General features: G+C 52.0%; 10 non-coding genes across 10 annotated transcripts; all 10 read left to right on the top strand.

Moving 5' to 3' along the window:
- The first annotated feature begins 496 nt into the window (after positions 1-496).
- LOC140397513 (U2 spliceosomal RNA) lies at positions 497-687 on the top strand. The gene has a single exon (XR_011936948.1). It is a non-coding gene; the product is annotated as a U2 spliceosomal RNA (small nuclear RNA).
- A 786-nt stretch (positions 688-1,473) lies between these two features.
- Positions 1,474-1,664, top strand: LOC140397648 (U2 spliceosomal RNA). The gene has a single exon (XR_011937081.1). It is a non-coding gene; the product is annotated as a U2 spliceosomal RNA (small nuclear RNA).
- Positions 1,665-2,449: 785 nt separating this feature from the next.
- Positions 2,450-2,640, top strand: LOC140397676 (U2 spliceosomal RNA). The gene has a single exon (XR_011937108.1). It is a non-coding gene; the product is annotated as a U2 spliceosomal RNA (small nuclear RNA).
- Positions 2,641-3,425: 785 nt separating this feature from the next.
- Positions 3,426-3,616, top strand: LOC140397468 (U2 spliceosomal RNA). The gene has a single exon (XR_011936905.1). It is a non-coding gene; the product is annotated as a U2 spliceosomal RNA (small nuclear RNA).
- A 785-nt stretch (positions 3,617-4,401) lies between these two features.
- On the top strand, positions 4,402-4,592 carry LOC140397615 (U2 spliceosomal RNA). Its single transcript, XR_011937048.1, has one exon. It is a non-coding gene; the product is annotated as a U2 spliceosomal RNA (small nuclear RNA).
- Positions 4,593-5,377: 785 nt separating this feature from the next.
- LOC140397798 (U2 spliceosomal RNA) lies at positions 5,378-5,568 on the top strand. Its single transcript, XR_011937225.1, has one exon. It is a non-coding gene; the product is annotated as a U2 spliceosomal RNA (small nuclear RNA).
- Positions 5,569-6,340: 772 nt separating this feature from the next.
- On the top strand, positions 6,341-6,531 carry LOC140397547 (U2 spliceosomal RNA). Its single transcript, XR_011936982.1, has one exon. It is a non-coding gene; the product is annotated as a U2 spliceosomal RNA (small nuclear RNA).
- A 785-nt stretch (positions 6,532-7,316) lies between these two features.
- Positions 7,317-7,507, top strand: LOC140397771 (U2 spliceosomal RNA). Its single transcript, XR_011937200.1, has one exon. It is a non-coding gene; the product is annotated as a U2 spliceosomal RNA (small nuclear RNA).
- A 786-nt stretch (positions 7,508-8,293) lies between these two features.
- LOC140397593 (U2 spliceosomal RNA) lies at positions 8,294-8,484 on the top strand. The gene has a single exon (XR_011937026.1). It is a non-coding gene; the product is annotated as a U2 spliceosomal RNA (small nuclear RNA).
- A 785-nt stretch (positions 8,485-9,269) lies between these two features.
- On the top strand, positions 9,270-9,460 carry LOC140397592 (U2 spliceosomal RNA). Its single transcript, XR_011937025.1, has one exon. It is a non-coding gene; the product is annotated as a U2 spliceosomal RNA (small nuclear RNA).
- The last annotated feature ends 4,055 nt before the right edge of the window (positions 9,461-13,515 follow it).

Below are 13,515 nucleotides of genomic sequence, written 5' to 3'. Positions count from 1 at the left end.
TTCAGTTACCACATCCCTTCATCCTGCACAACGGGGAAGTGTGGCGACAGACTGAACGGCATTCTCTTTGGATGTAGGTATACCTTCACGGCGTCTCTTTTCGTTCTCCTGACTCCACGACCAACACGCTAGGGTGGAGCTCAGGGAGACTAGACATTGCCCCCTGTTGGATACCGCCAGTACTTGCTGCTTGCACGGATTGTCCTTTTTTCGGCAAAGGTGGAGATTTCTTCCACTCCCTCCGTTGGGTGTCACTGGCCTTCACAGCGTCTCCATTTCATCTGGTGACGACAGGGGACGGCTTGCCAGACGATGTCTTCGTGTTGTGTTTTACTGGTTCTGCATGCACAGACTCCACCGTGCTCGGCCAAGCTGGAGGTTTCTTGACCAACAGTGAGCGTAGACTAAAAGTTCCAAAGCACAGTCGAGCGCAGCAAGGTGCACCTGAATGTCGGTGGATGAGGAGGACAAGAGCCATTGCCGGAAAATATGGGCTATCGCTTCTCGGCCTTTTGGCTCAGATCAAGTGTAGTATCTGTTCTTATCAGTTTAATATCTGATATGTCCTCAATATGGAGACCGAATATTAAATTGATTTTTAGGACTCGGAGATGGTTCAGGGGCTTGCTCCTTCCGCTCCACGCATCAACCTGGGCTTGCAGTGCTTCCAGGAATGGTGCCCTCTCCCAGCTTTCGGGCGCAAAATGTATAAAAGCAGAAAATGCCGCAAAAACTGGCTTCCCCTTTTCTCTCTTGTCCAGTTGTCTCATCCTGACCAATTTAAGGCCTTTCAGGCTCTAAAGCATTGCTAGCTTTTCTGCTGGCGGGAGCTTCGTGCACTCATGTTGCGAGCCGATGGACTCGCGGACTTGCGGCAGCCAGGTTCCGTTTTCAGCTGATATGCCACACAGATTTCCTGCTGCTTTTTACAGGCCACTCACCTTCACACTCGGATGCCGACTTGCCTACTCCTCACTTCAGTTACCACATCCCTTCATCCTGCACAACGGGGAAGTGTGGCGACAGACTGAACGGCATCCTGTTTGGATGTAGGTATACCTTCACGGCGTCTCTTTTAGTTCTCCTGACTCCACGACCAACACGCCAGGGTGGAGCTCAGGGAGACTAGACATTGCCCTCTGTTGGATTCCGCCAGTAGTTGCTGTTTGCACGGATTGCCCTTTGTTCGGCAAAGGTGGAGATGACTTCGACTCCCTCTGTTGAGTGTCACTGGGCCTTCACAGCGTCTCCATTTCATCTGGTGACGACAGGGGACGGCTTGCCAGATGATGTCTTCGTGTTGTGTTTTACTGGTTCTGCATGCACAGACTCCACCGTGCTCGGCCAAGCTGGAGGTTTCTTGACCAACAGTGAGCGTAGGCTAAAAGTTCCAAAGCACAGTCGAGCGCAGCAAGGTGCACCTGAATGTCGGTGGAAGAGGAGGACAAGAGCCATTGCCGGAAAATATGGGCTGTCGCTTCTCGGCCTTTTGGCTCAGATCAAGTGTAGTATCTGTTCTTATCAGTTTAATATCTGATATGTCCTCAATCTGGGGACCGAACATTAAATTGATTTTTAGGACTCGGAGATGGTTCAGGGGCTTGGTCCTTCCGCTCCACGCATCAACCTGGTCTTGCAGTGCTTCCAGGAATGGTGCCCTCTCCCCGCTTTGGGACGCAAAATGTATAATAGCAGAAAATGCCGCAAAACCTGGCTTACCCTTTTCTCTCTCGTCCAGTTGTCTCATCCTGACCAATTTAAGGCCTTTCAGGCTCCAAAGCATTGCTAGCTTTTCTGCTGGCGGGAGCTTCGTGCACGAATGTTGTGAGTCGATGGACTCGCGGACTTGCGGCAGCCAGGCTCCGTTTTCAGCTGATATGCCACACAGATTTCCTGCTGCTCTTTACAGGCCACTCAGCTTCACACTCGGATGCCGACTTGCCTTCTCCTCACTTCAGTTACCACATCCCTTCATCCTGCACAACGGGGAAGTGTGGCGACAGACTGAACGGCATTCTCTTTGGATGTAGGTATATCTTCACGGCGTCTCTTTTCGTTCTCCTGACTCCACGACCAACACGCTAGGGTGGAGCTCAGGGAGACTAGACATTGCCCCCTGTTGGATACCGCCAGTACTTGCTGCTTGCACGGATTGTCCTTTGTTCGGCAAAGGTGGAGATTTCTTCCACTCCCTCCGTTGGGTGTCACTGGCCTTCACAGCGTCTCCATTTCATCTGGTGACGACAGGGGACGGCTTGCCAGATGATGTCTTCGTGTTGTGTTTTACTGGTTCTGCATGCACAGACTCCATCGTGCTCGGCCAAGCTGGAGGTTTCTTGACCAACAGTGAGCGTAGACTAAAAGTTCCAAAGCACAGTCGAGCGCAGCAAGGTGCACCTGAATGTCGGTGGATGAGGAGGACAAGAGCCATTGCCGGAAAATATGGGCTATCGCTTCTCGGCCTTTTGGCTCAGATCAAGTGTAGTATCTGCTCTTATCAGTTTAATATCTGATATGTCCTCAATATGGAGACCGAATATTAAATTGATTTTTAGGACTCGGAGATGGTTCAGGGGCTTGCTCCTTCCGCTCCACGCATCAACCTGGGCTTGCAGTGCTTCCAGGAATGGTGCCTTCACCCCGCTTTGGGGCGGAAATGTATAAAAGCAGAAAATGCCGCAAAACCTGCCTACCCCATTTCTCTGTTGTCCAGTTGCCTCATCTTGACCAATTTAAGGCATTTCAAGCTCCAAAGCATTGCTAGCTTTTCTGCTGGCGGGAGCTTCGTGCACTAATGTTGCGAGTCGATGGACTCGAGGACTTTCGGCAGCCAGGCTCCGCTTTCAGCTGATAGGCCGCACAGATTTCCTGCTGCTTTTTACAGGCCACTCACCCTCACCCTCGGATGCCGACTTGCCTTCTCCTCACTTCAGTTACCACATCCCTTCATCCTGCACAACGGGATACTGTTGCGACAGACTGAACGGCATCCTGTTTGGATGTAGGTATACCTTCACGGCGACTCTTTTAGTTCTCCTGACTCCACGACCAACACGCCAGGGTGGAGCTCAGGGAGACTAGACATTGCCCTCTGTTGCATTCCGCCAGTACTTGCTGTTTGCACGGATTGCCCTTTGTTCGGCAAAGGTGGAGATGACTTCGACTCCCTCTGTTGGGTGTCACTGGGCCTTCACAGCGTCTCCATTTCATCTGGTGACGACAGGGGACGGCTTGCCAGACGATGTCTTCCTGTTGTGTTTTACTGGTTCTGCATGCTCAGACTCCACCGTGCTCGGCCAAGCTGGATGTCTCTTGTCCAACAGTGAGCGTAGACTAAAAGTTCCAAAGCACAGTCGAGCGCAGCAAGGTGCACCTGAATGTCGGTGGACGAGGAGGACAAGAGCCATTGCCGGAAAATATGGGCTATCGCTTCTCGGCCTTTTGGCTCAGATCAAGTGTAGTATCTGTTCTTATCAGTTTAATATCTGATATGTCCTCAATCTGGGGACCGAATATTAAACTGATTTTTAGGACTCGGAGATGGTTCAGGGGCTTGCTGCTTCCGCTCCACGCATCAACCTGGTCTTGCAGTGCTTCCAGGAATGGTGCCCTCTCCCCGCTTTGGGGCGCCAAATGTATAAAACCAGAAAATGCCGCAAAACCTGGCTTACCCTTTTCTCTCTTGTCCAGTTGTCTCATCCTGACCAATTTAAGGCCTTTCAGGCTCCAAAGCATTGCTAGCTTTTCTGCTGTCGGGAGCTCCGTGCACGAATGTTGTGAGCCGATGGACTCGCGGACTTGCGGCAGCCAGGCTCCGTTTTCAGCTGATATGCCACACAGATTTCCTGCTGCTCTTTACAGGCCACTCACCTTCACACTCGGATGCCGACTTGCCTTCTCCTCACTTCAGTTACCACATCCCTTCATCCTGCACAACGGGGAAGTGTGGCGACAGACTGAACGGCATTCTCTTTGGATGTAGGTATACCTTCACGGCGTCTCTTTTCGTTCTCCTGACTCCACGACCAACACGCTAGGATGGAGCTCAGGGAGACTAGATATTGCCCCCTGTTGGATACCGCCAGTACTTGCTGCTTGCACGGATTGTCCTTTTTTCGGCAAAGGTGGAGATTTCTTCCACTCCCTCCGTTGGGTGTCACTGGCCTTCACAGCGTCTCCATTTAATCTGGTGACGACAGGGGACGGCTTGCCAGACGATGTCTTCGTGTTGTGTTTTACTGGTTCTGCATGCACAGACTCCAGCGTGCTCGGCCAAGCTGGAGGTTTCTTGACCAACAGTGAGCGTAGACTAAAAGTTCCAAAGCACAGTCGAGCGCAGCAAGGTGCACCTGAATGTCGGTGGATGAGGAGGACAAGAGCCATTGCCGGAAAATATGGGGTATTGCTTCTCGGCCTTTTGGCTCAGATCAAGTGTAGTATCTGTTCTTATCAGTTTAATATCTGATATTTCCTCAATATGGAGACCGAATATTAAATTGATTTTTAGGACTCGGAGATGGTTCAGGGGCTTGCTCCTTCCGCTCCACGCATCAACCTGGGCTTGCAGTGCTTCCAGGAATGGTGCCCTCTCCCAGCTTTCGGGCGCAAAATGTATAAAAGCAGAAAATGCCGCAAAAACTGGCTTCCCTTTTTCTCTCTTGTCCAGTTGTCTCATCCTGACCAATTTAAGGCCTTTCAGGCTCCAAAGCATTGCTAGCTTTTCTGCTGGCGGGAGCTTCGTGCACGAATGTTGTGAGCCGATGGACTCGCGGACTTGCGGCAGCCAGGCTCCGTTTTCAGCTGATATGCCACACAGATTTCCTGCTGCTCTTTACAGGCCACTCACCTTCACACTCGGATGCCGACTTGCCTTCTCCTCACTTCAGTTACCACATCCCTTCATCCTGCACAACGGGGAAGTGTGGCGACAGACTGAACGGCATTCTCTTTGGATGTAGGTATACCTTCACGGCGTCTCTTTTCGTTCTCCTGACTCCACGACCAACACGCTAGGGTGGAGCTCAGGGAGACTAGACATTGCCCCCTGTTGGATACCGCCAGTACTTGCTGCTTGCACGGATTGTCCTTTTTTCGGCAAAGGTGGAGATTTCTTCCACTCCCTCCGTTGGGTGTCACTGGCCTTCACAGCGTCTCCATTTCATCTGGTGACGACAGGGGACGGCTTGCCAGACGATGTCTTCGTGTTGTGTTTTACTGGTTCTGCATGCACAGACTCCACCGTGCTCGGCCAAGCTGGAGGTTTCTTGACCAACAGTGAGCGTAGACTAAAAGTTCCAAAGCACAGTCGAGCGCAGCAAGGTGCACCTGAATGTCGGTGGATGAGGAGGACAAGAGCCATTGCCGGAAAATATGGGCTATCGCTTCTCGGCCTTTTGGCTCAGATCAAGTGTAGTATCTGTTTTTATCAGTTTAATATCTGATATGTCCTCAATATGGAGACCGAATATTAAATTGATTTTTAGGACTCGGAGATGGTTCAGGGGCTTGCTCCTTCCGCTATACGCATCAACCTGGGCTTGCAGTGCTTCCAGGAATGGTGCCTTCACCCCGCTTTGGGGCGGAAATGTATAAAAGCAGAAAATGCCTACCCCTTTTCTCTGTTGTCCAGTTGCCTCATCTTGACCAATATAAGGCATTTCAAGCTCCAAAGCATTGCTAGCTTTTTTGCTGGCGTGAGCTTCGTGCAGTAATGTTGCGAGTCGATGGACTCGAGGACTTTCGGCAGCCAGGCTCCGTTTTCAGCTGATATGCCGCACAGATTTCCTGCTGCTTTTTACAGGCCACTCACCCTCACCCTCGGATGCCGACTTGCCTTCTCCTCACTTCAGTTACCACATCCCTTCATCCTGCACAACGGGATACTGTTGCGACAGACTGAACGGCATCCTGTTTGGATGTAGGTATACCTTCACAGCGTCTCTTTTAGTTCTCCTGACTCCACGAACAACACGCCAGGGTGGAGCTCAGGGAGACTAGACATTGCCCTCTGTTGGATTCCGCCAGTACTTGCTGTTTGCACGGATTGCCCTTTGTTCGGCAAAGGTGGAGATGACTTCGACTCCCTCTGTTGGGTGTCACTGGGCCTTCACAGCGTCTCCATTTCATCTGGTGACGACAGGGGACGGCTTGCCAGACGATGTCTTCCTGTTGTGTTTACTGGTTCTGCATGCACAGACTCCACCGTGCTCGGCCAAGCTGGATGTCTCTTGACCAACAGTGAGCGTAGACTAAAAGTTCCAAAGCACAGTCGAGCGCAGCAAGGTGCACCTGAATGTCGGTGGATGAGGAGGACAAGAGCCATTGCCGGAAAATATGGGTTATCGCTTCTCGGCCTTTTGGCTCAGATCAAGTGTAGTGTCTGTTCTTATCAGTTTAATATCTGATATGTCCTCAATCTGGGGACCGAATATTAAATTGATTTTTAGGACTCGGAGATGGTTCAGGGGCTTGCTCCTTCCGCTCCACGCATCAACCTGGTCTTGCAGTGATTCCAGGGATGGTGCCCTCACCCCGCTTTGGGGCGCAAAGTGTATAAAAGCAGAAAATGCCGCAAAACCTGGCTTCCCCTTTTCTCTCTTGTCCAGTTGTCTCATCCTGACCAATTTAAGGCCTTTCAGGCTCCAAAGCATTGCTAGCTTTTCTGCTGGCGGGAGCTTCGTGCACGAATGTTGCGAGCCGATGGACTCGCGGACTTGCGGCAGCCAGGTTCCGTTTTCAGCTGATATGCCACGCAGATTTCCTGCTGCTTTTTACAGGCCACTCACCTTCACACTCGGATGCCGACTTGCCTTCTCCTCACTTCAGTTACCACACCCCTTCATCCTGCACAACGGGGAAGTGTGGCGACAGACTGAACGGCATCCTGTTTGGATGTAGGTACACCTTCACGGCGTCTCTTTTCGTTCTCCTGACTCCACGACCAACACGCCAGGGTGGAGCTCAGGGAGACTAGACATTGCCCTCTGTTGGATTCCGCCAGTACTTGCTGCTTGCACGGATTGCCCTTTGTTCGACAAAGGTGGAGATGACTTCGACTCCCTCCGTTGGGTGTCACTGGGCCTTCACAGCGTCTCCATTTCATCTGGTGACGACAGGGGACGGCTTGCCAGACGATGTCTTTGTGTTGTGTTTACTGGTTCTGCATGCACAGACTCCACCGTGCTCGGCCAAGCTGGATGTCTCTTGACCAACAGTGAGCGTAGACTAAAAGTTTCAAAGCACAGTCGAGCGCAGCAAGGTGCACCTGAATGTCGGTGGAAGAGGAGGACAAGAGCCATTGCCGGAAAATATGGGCTATCGCTTCTCGGTCTTTGGACTCAGATCAAGTGTAGTATCTGTTCTTATCAGTTTAATATCTGATATGTCCTCAATCTGGGGACCGAATATTAAATTGATTTTTAGGACTCGGAGATGGTTCAGGGGTTTGCTCCTTCCGCTCCACGCATGAACCTGGTCTTGCAGTGCTTCCAGGAATGGTGCCCTCTCCCCGCTTTGGGGCGCAAAATGTATAAAAGCAGAAAATGCCGCAAAACCTGGCTTACCCTTTTCTCTCTTGTCCAGTTGTCTCATCCTGACCAATTTAAGGCCTTTCAGGCTCCAAAGCATTGCTAGCTTTTCTGCTGGCGGGGGCTTCGTGCACGAATGTTGTGAGCCGATGGACTCGCGGACTTGCGGCAGCCAGGCTCCGTTTTCAGCTGATATGCCACACAGATTTCCTGCTGCTCTTTACAGGCCACTCACCTTCACACTCGGATGCCGACTTGCCTTCTCCTCTCTTCAGTTACCACATCCCTTCATCCTGCACAACGGGGAAGTGTGGCGACAGACTGAACGGCATTCTCTTTGGATGTAGGTATACCTTCACGGCGTCTCTTTTCGTTCTCCTGACTCCACGACCAACACGCTAGGGTGGAGCTCAGGGAGACTAGACATTGCCCCCTGTTGGATACCGCCAGTACTTGCTGCTTGCACGGATTGTCCTTTGTTCGGCAAAGGTGGAGATTTCTTCCACTCCCTCCGTTGGGTGTCACTGGGCCTTCACAGCGTCTCCATTTCATCTGGTGACGACAGGGGACGGCTTGCCAGACGATGTCTTCGTGTTGTGTTTTACTGGTTCTGCATGCACAGACTCCACCGTGCTCGGCCAAGCTGGAGGTTTCTTGACCAACAGTGAGCGTAGACTAAAAGTTCCAAAGCACAGTCGAGCGCAGCAAGGTGCACCTGAATATCGGTGGATGAGGAGGACAAGAGCCATTGCCGGAAAATATGGGCTATCGCTTCTCGGCCTTTTGGCTCAGATCAAGTGTAGTATCTGTTCTTATCAGTTTAATATCTGATATTTCCTCAATATGGAGACCGAATATTAAATTGATTTTTAGGACTCGGAGATGGTTCAGGGGCTTGCTCCTTCCGCTCCACGCATCAACCTGGACTTGCAGTGCTTCCAGGAATGGTGCCTTCACCCCGCTTTGGGGCGGAAATGTATAAAAGCAGAAAATGCCGCAAAACCTGCCTACCCCTTTTCTCTGTTGTCCAGTTGCCTCATCTTGACCAATTTAAGGCATTTCAAGCTCCAAAGCATTGCTAGCTTTTCTGCTGGCGGGAGCTTCGTGCACTAATGTTGCGAGTCGATGGACTCGAGGACCTTCGGCAGCCAGGCTCCGTTTTCAGCTGATATGCCGCACAGATTTCCTGCTGCTTTTTACAGGCCACTCACCCTCACCCTCGGATGCCGACTTGCCTTCTCCTCACTTCAGTTACCACATCCCTTCATCCTGCACAACGGGATACTGTTGCGACAGACTGAACGGCATCCTGTTTGGATGTAGGTATACCTTCACGGCGTCTCTTTTAGTTCTCCTGACTCCACGACCAACACGCCAGGGTGGAGCTCAGGGAGACTAGACATTGCCCTCTGTTGGATTCCGCCAGTACTTGCTGCTTGCACGGATTGCCCTTTGTTCGGCAAAGGTGGAGATGACTTCGACTCCCTCCGTTGGGTGTCACTGGGCCTTCACAGCGTCTCCATTTCATCTGGTGACGACAGGGGACGGCTTGCCAGACGATGTCTTCGTGTTGTGTTTTACTGGTTCTGCATGCACAGACTCCACCGTGCTCGGCCAAGCTGGAGGTTTCTTGACCAACAGTGAGCGTAGACTAAAAGTTCCAAAGCACAGTCGAGCGCAGCAAGGTGCACCTGAATATCGGTGGATGAGGAGGACAAGAGCCATTGCCGGAAAATATGGGCTATCGCTTCTCGGCCTTTTGGCTCAGATCAAGTGTAGTATCTGTTCTTATCAGTTTAATATCTGATATTTCCTCAATATGGAGACCGAATATTAAATTGATTTTTAGGACTCGGAGATGGTTCAGGGGCTTGCTCCTTCCGCTCCACGCATCAACCTGGACTTGCAGTGCTTCCAGGAATGGTGCCTTCACCCCGCTTTGGGGCGGAAATGTATAAAAGCAGAAAATGCCGCAAAACCTGCCTACCCCTTTTCTCTGTTGTCCAGTTGCCTCATCTTGACCAATTTAAGGCATTTCAAGCTCCAAAGCATTGCTAGCTTTTCTGCTGGCGGGAGCTTCGTGCACTAATGTTGCGAGTCGATGGACTCGAGGACCTTCGGCAGCCAGGCTCCGTTTTCAGCTGATATGCCGCACAGATTTCCTGCTGCTTTTTACAGGCCACTCACCCTCACCCTCGGATGCCGACTTGCCTTCTCCTCACTTCAGTTACCACATCCCTTCATCCTGCACAACGGGATACTGTTGCGACAGACTGAACGGCATCCTGTTTGGATGTAGGTATACCTTCACGGCGTCTCTTTTAGTTCTCCTGACTCCACGACCAACACGCCAGGGTGGAGCTCAGGGAGACTAGACATTGCCCTCTGTTGGATTCCGCCAGTACTTGCTGCTTGCACGGATTGCCCTTTGTTCGGCAAAGGTGGAGATGACTTCGACTCCCTCCGTTGGGTGTCACTGGGCCTTCACAGCGTCTCCATTTCATCTGGTGACGACAGGGGATGGCTTGCCAGACGATGTCTTCGTGTTGTGTTTACTGGTTCTGCATGCACAGACTCCACCGTGCTCGGCCAAGCTGGATGTCTCTTGACCAACAGTGAGCGTAGACTAAAAGTTCCAAAGCACAGTCGAGCGCAGCAAGGTGCACCTGAATGTCGGTGGATGAGGAGGACAAGAGCCATTGCCGGAAAATATGGGTTATCGCTTCTCGGCCTTTTGACTCAGATCAAGTGTAGTCTCATTTGATCGAGAGAAGCTGAGGACTTCGTTGTGGATTGGAGAACTCGGAGGGATTGAAGTCGTCAAAGAGGAAACGTTTGGAGCTTGGCTGCTATTGGTGGATCTACATGCTGGCCTAAACGTCGGGTTTAGGCCTAACACCGATACAGTTTCACACCCAACGTACGAGCTATGGATGCAGCTGCATCCCGACCACCAGGCTGGGGAATGCGAAACACTGTCCGAGTCACAGTAAAGAAAACGGAGGGAGAGTCACCTTTGGACCGGAAACACTTCGTGAAGAGGGTGCTGCTCGAGTGTTGTGGGTTTAAAGCAACAGATATCTTCTGCTTGCAAAACTTCCCCAAGAATGGTTTCTTTGATGTCACCTTCAAGAGCGTCGCAGCGTGCATCAAATTCTTGAATGTCTTCAAGGAAAAAGGTAACCAGAGTCCCCTGTCGATCCTGACTGCGGAGCCTCTGTTTACGCTACCGGCAGAGCGAAATCGGGTTGTTACACTGCACACGTACAAACCCCACGTCCCTGTATCTGATGTGCTCACGTTCCTCGCCAGGTACGCTGAGCTGAAAAGTGACAGCGTGCAAGTGAAAGACACCTTCGGCATCTGGACAAGTGAGCACCAGGTCAAGGTGACCCTAAGAACGGACAGCAACGGAGCCATCCTGCATCCCCCCTCCAATTTCGCTATTGGAGTAAATCGTGGCTACCTCTACTACGTGGGACAGCCACGAGTATGCCACACCTGTGGCAAAACGGGGCATGTTGCCGCAAACTGCAGTGTGACCTTCTGCAAGAACTGCAGGCAGGAGGGACACATGACTAAGGAATGCAAGGAAGACAAGTGCTGCAACCTGTGTGGGGAGGCCGGCCATCTTTACAGGGCCTGCCCGAAACGCGGGGCGACATACGCTGAAATCATCAGCAGCGGAGTCAAAAAGGCGACCAGAGAGGAGGTGCATACACCCTCCACCGAAAAAGACACCATGGTTCAGAATGAGGAAAAGCAACAGAAGGGCCCCCAACAAAAAGAGGAGGCCCCAGCACCTCCTGACAACCCAACCCCAGCCCCATCTGATGAGGAACACTCAATGGAAGAGGAAGAGGATGGGACAAAGAATAAAGAGCCCTGGGAAACCGTGAACAGGGACAAACGTAAGAGGAAACAAAAAAACAAACTGAAGAACCCCCTGAGGGGTAGTGGCAAAAAGCGACACCTCTCAGCCGGCGCACTTAGTGCCGACACCTCATCCGATGAGGGAAAACAGGACAAGAATCGGCCTCAAATAAAGAGGCAAAGCACCGACGTGGAACGGAAGGCACAGACCCCCCAGACCACCGACCGGGAAGAAAACAAGGTCACAGACCAACCCCCGATAGCAACGAGCAGCAATAACCCAGGTGAAGACCGGCCTGCAACCCCAACACCTACTGACTGCCACGACGAACCCCAGGGCTACACCACCCCCCCAATGCATCTGCATCAAAATCACGGGGCCAGTACGGACCAGAACAGTTTTCTCAGCCCTGCAACTGTGCTAAAGTTTGCGAGCACCACCGGCATGCTGGGGAACATTCAACAGCTGGAACAGCCAACTGTATAGACTCTGGACTCTTGAGATTGGTAAATCTATCTTTTCATAATGGGTTTAAAAATTGCATCCATAAATGTGCGAAGCATCAAAGATACTTCGCGGTGTGTAGCCACACTCAACTATTTGGCAAATGTAAAAGCTGACCTACTGTTCCTGCAGGAGTGCGGAATTCCGCACCTCAGCAACTACAGGCGCTGGTCGAGCTGGTGGTCCCACGGGCCATCCATCTGGTCAGGAGGAAACGACTGCCGCTCCTCCGGCCTGGGTATTCTGCTGCGGGGAGGCAACTTCACCATCTCCGACGTTAAGGAGGTGGTGGGCGGGCGCCTCCTCGTAGCAGACGTGAAATACAAAAACACCCCTCTCAGACTTATTAATGTGTACGCCCCGGCCGTAAAAAGTGAGCGGCTGGCAGTTCTTCAGCAACTCCCACTGCTGTTGGCCACCTCCAAGCCGGTCATCCTGGGTGGTGACTTCAACTGCATCATCGATGCGGCTGGACGATCCAGCAAAGCCGACAGCAAACTAGACGCTACGTCCAGACTCCTGATGGAAACGGTAAAAGACGCCAAGCTGCTCGACGTCTGCAGCAACCCTGCAGACGGCGCGCAGCGTAGATATACATGGTCACGGCCGGATGGGTCCGTCCGCTCCAGGATAGACTTCTTTTTTGTGTCCCGAGCTTTCACGGTCAGGTCCACCGACGTAACGCCGGTGTTCTTCTCTGACCACTGCCTCCTACTGGCCGACTGCCACCTGCAGGAAGACCAGGGGGTAGGCAGGGGGACGTGGAAGCTAAATGTAAAACTGCTGACCCCTGAGAACATCGAGGAACTCAGGAGGGATTACAAAGGTTGGAGAACCGTGAAACCCCTCTTTGAGGCCCCACATCTCTGGTGGGAAGCAATCAAGGGGAATATCAAGAGGTTTTTCATCCTCAAGGGCGTTCAAAAGGTGAGAGAGAGACGAGGGGTCATGTCCAGGCTCCAGAAAAGTATGCAAAATTTGCTCCAGCTGCAGTCGATGGGGGTGGATGTCAAGGAGGATCTCCAAGAGGTGAAGAGCCAGCAAGCCTCGCTCTACACCTCGGAGGCCTCCAAGGTTATCTTCCGTTCCAGAGTCCGCTCCGTGGAGCAGGACGAAAAGTGCTCACGCTTCTTCTTCCAAAAGGTGCACAGAGACACCTCTGTGATCAGCAGCCTGAAGGAAGAAGATGGCTCTGAAAAGTCATCGCAGTCTGACATCCTGAGGATCAGCCAATCCTTTTATGCCGGACTGTATGACCTGAAGCCAACAGATAGCACTGTTTCCCAGACCTTCCTGTCGACTATCACGGAGGTCATAGGCGACAGCGAGCTGGAAAACCTGGACAAACCACTAACTCTGGACGAGCTGACAAAGGCCGCCAAGTCCTTCGAGACGAGTAAAACTCCCGGAAGCGACGGCTTACCGGTTGAGTTGTATTCGGCTCTGTGGGACTGGATGGGCCCAGACCTGCTGGAAGTGTACGAGAGTATGCTTCTGGAAGGCAGCATGTCAGAGTCCATGAGGAAAGGCATCATCACCCTCATCTACAAACAGAAGGGGGAAAGGGAAGAAATTCGAAATTGGCGACCCATTTCACTGTTGAATGTGGAC

This window comes from Scyliorhinus torazame, chromosome 20, assembly GCF_047496885.1.
Source record: "Scyliorhinus torazame isolate Kashiwa2021f chromosome 20, sScyTor2.1, whole genome shotgun sequence".
Lineage (NCBI taxonomy): Eukaryota > Metazoa > Chordata > Chondrichthyes > Carcharhiniformes > Scyliorhinidae > Scyliorhinus > Scyliorhinus torazame.
The sequence above is the reverse complement of the archived record's forward strand: the minus strand, read 5'-3'. Positions and strand labels throughout refer to the sequence as shown.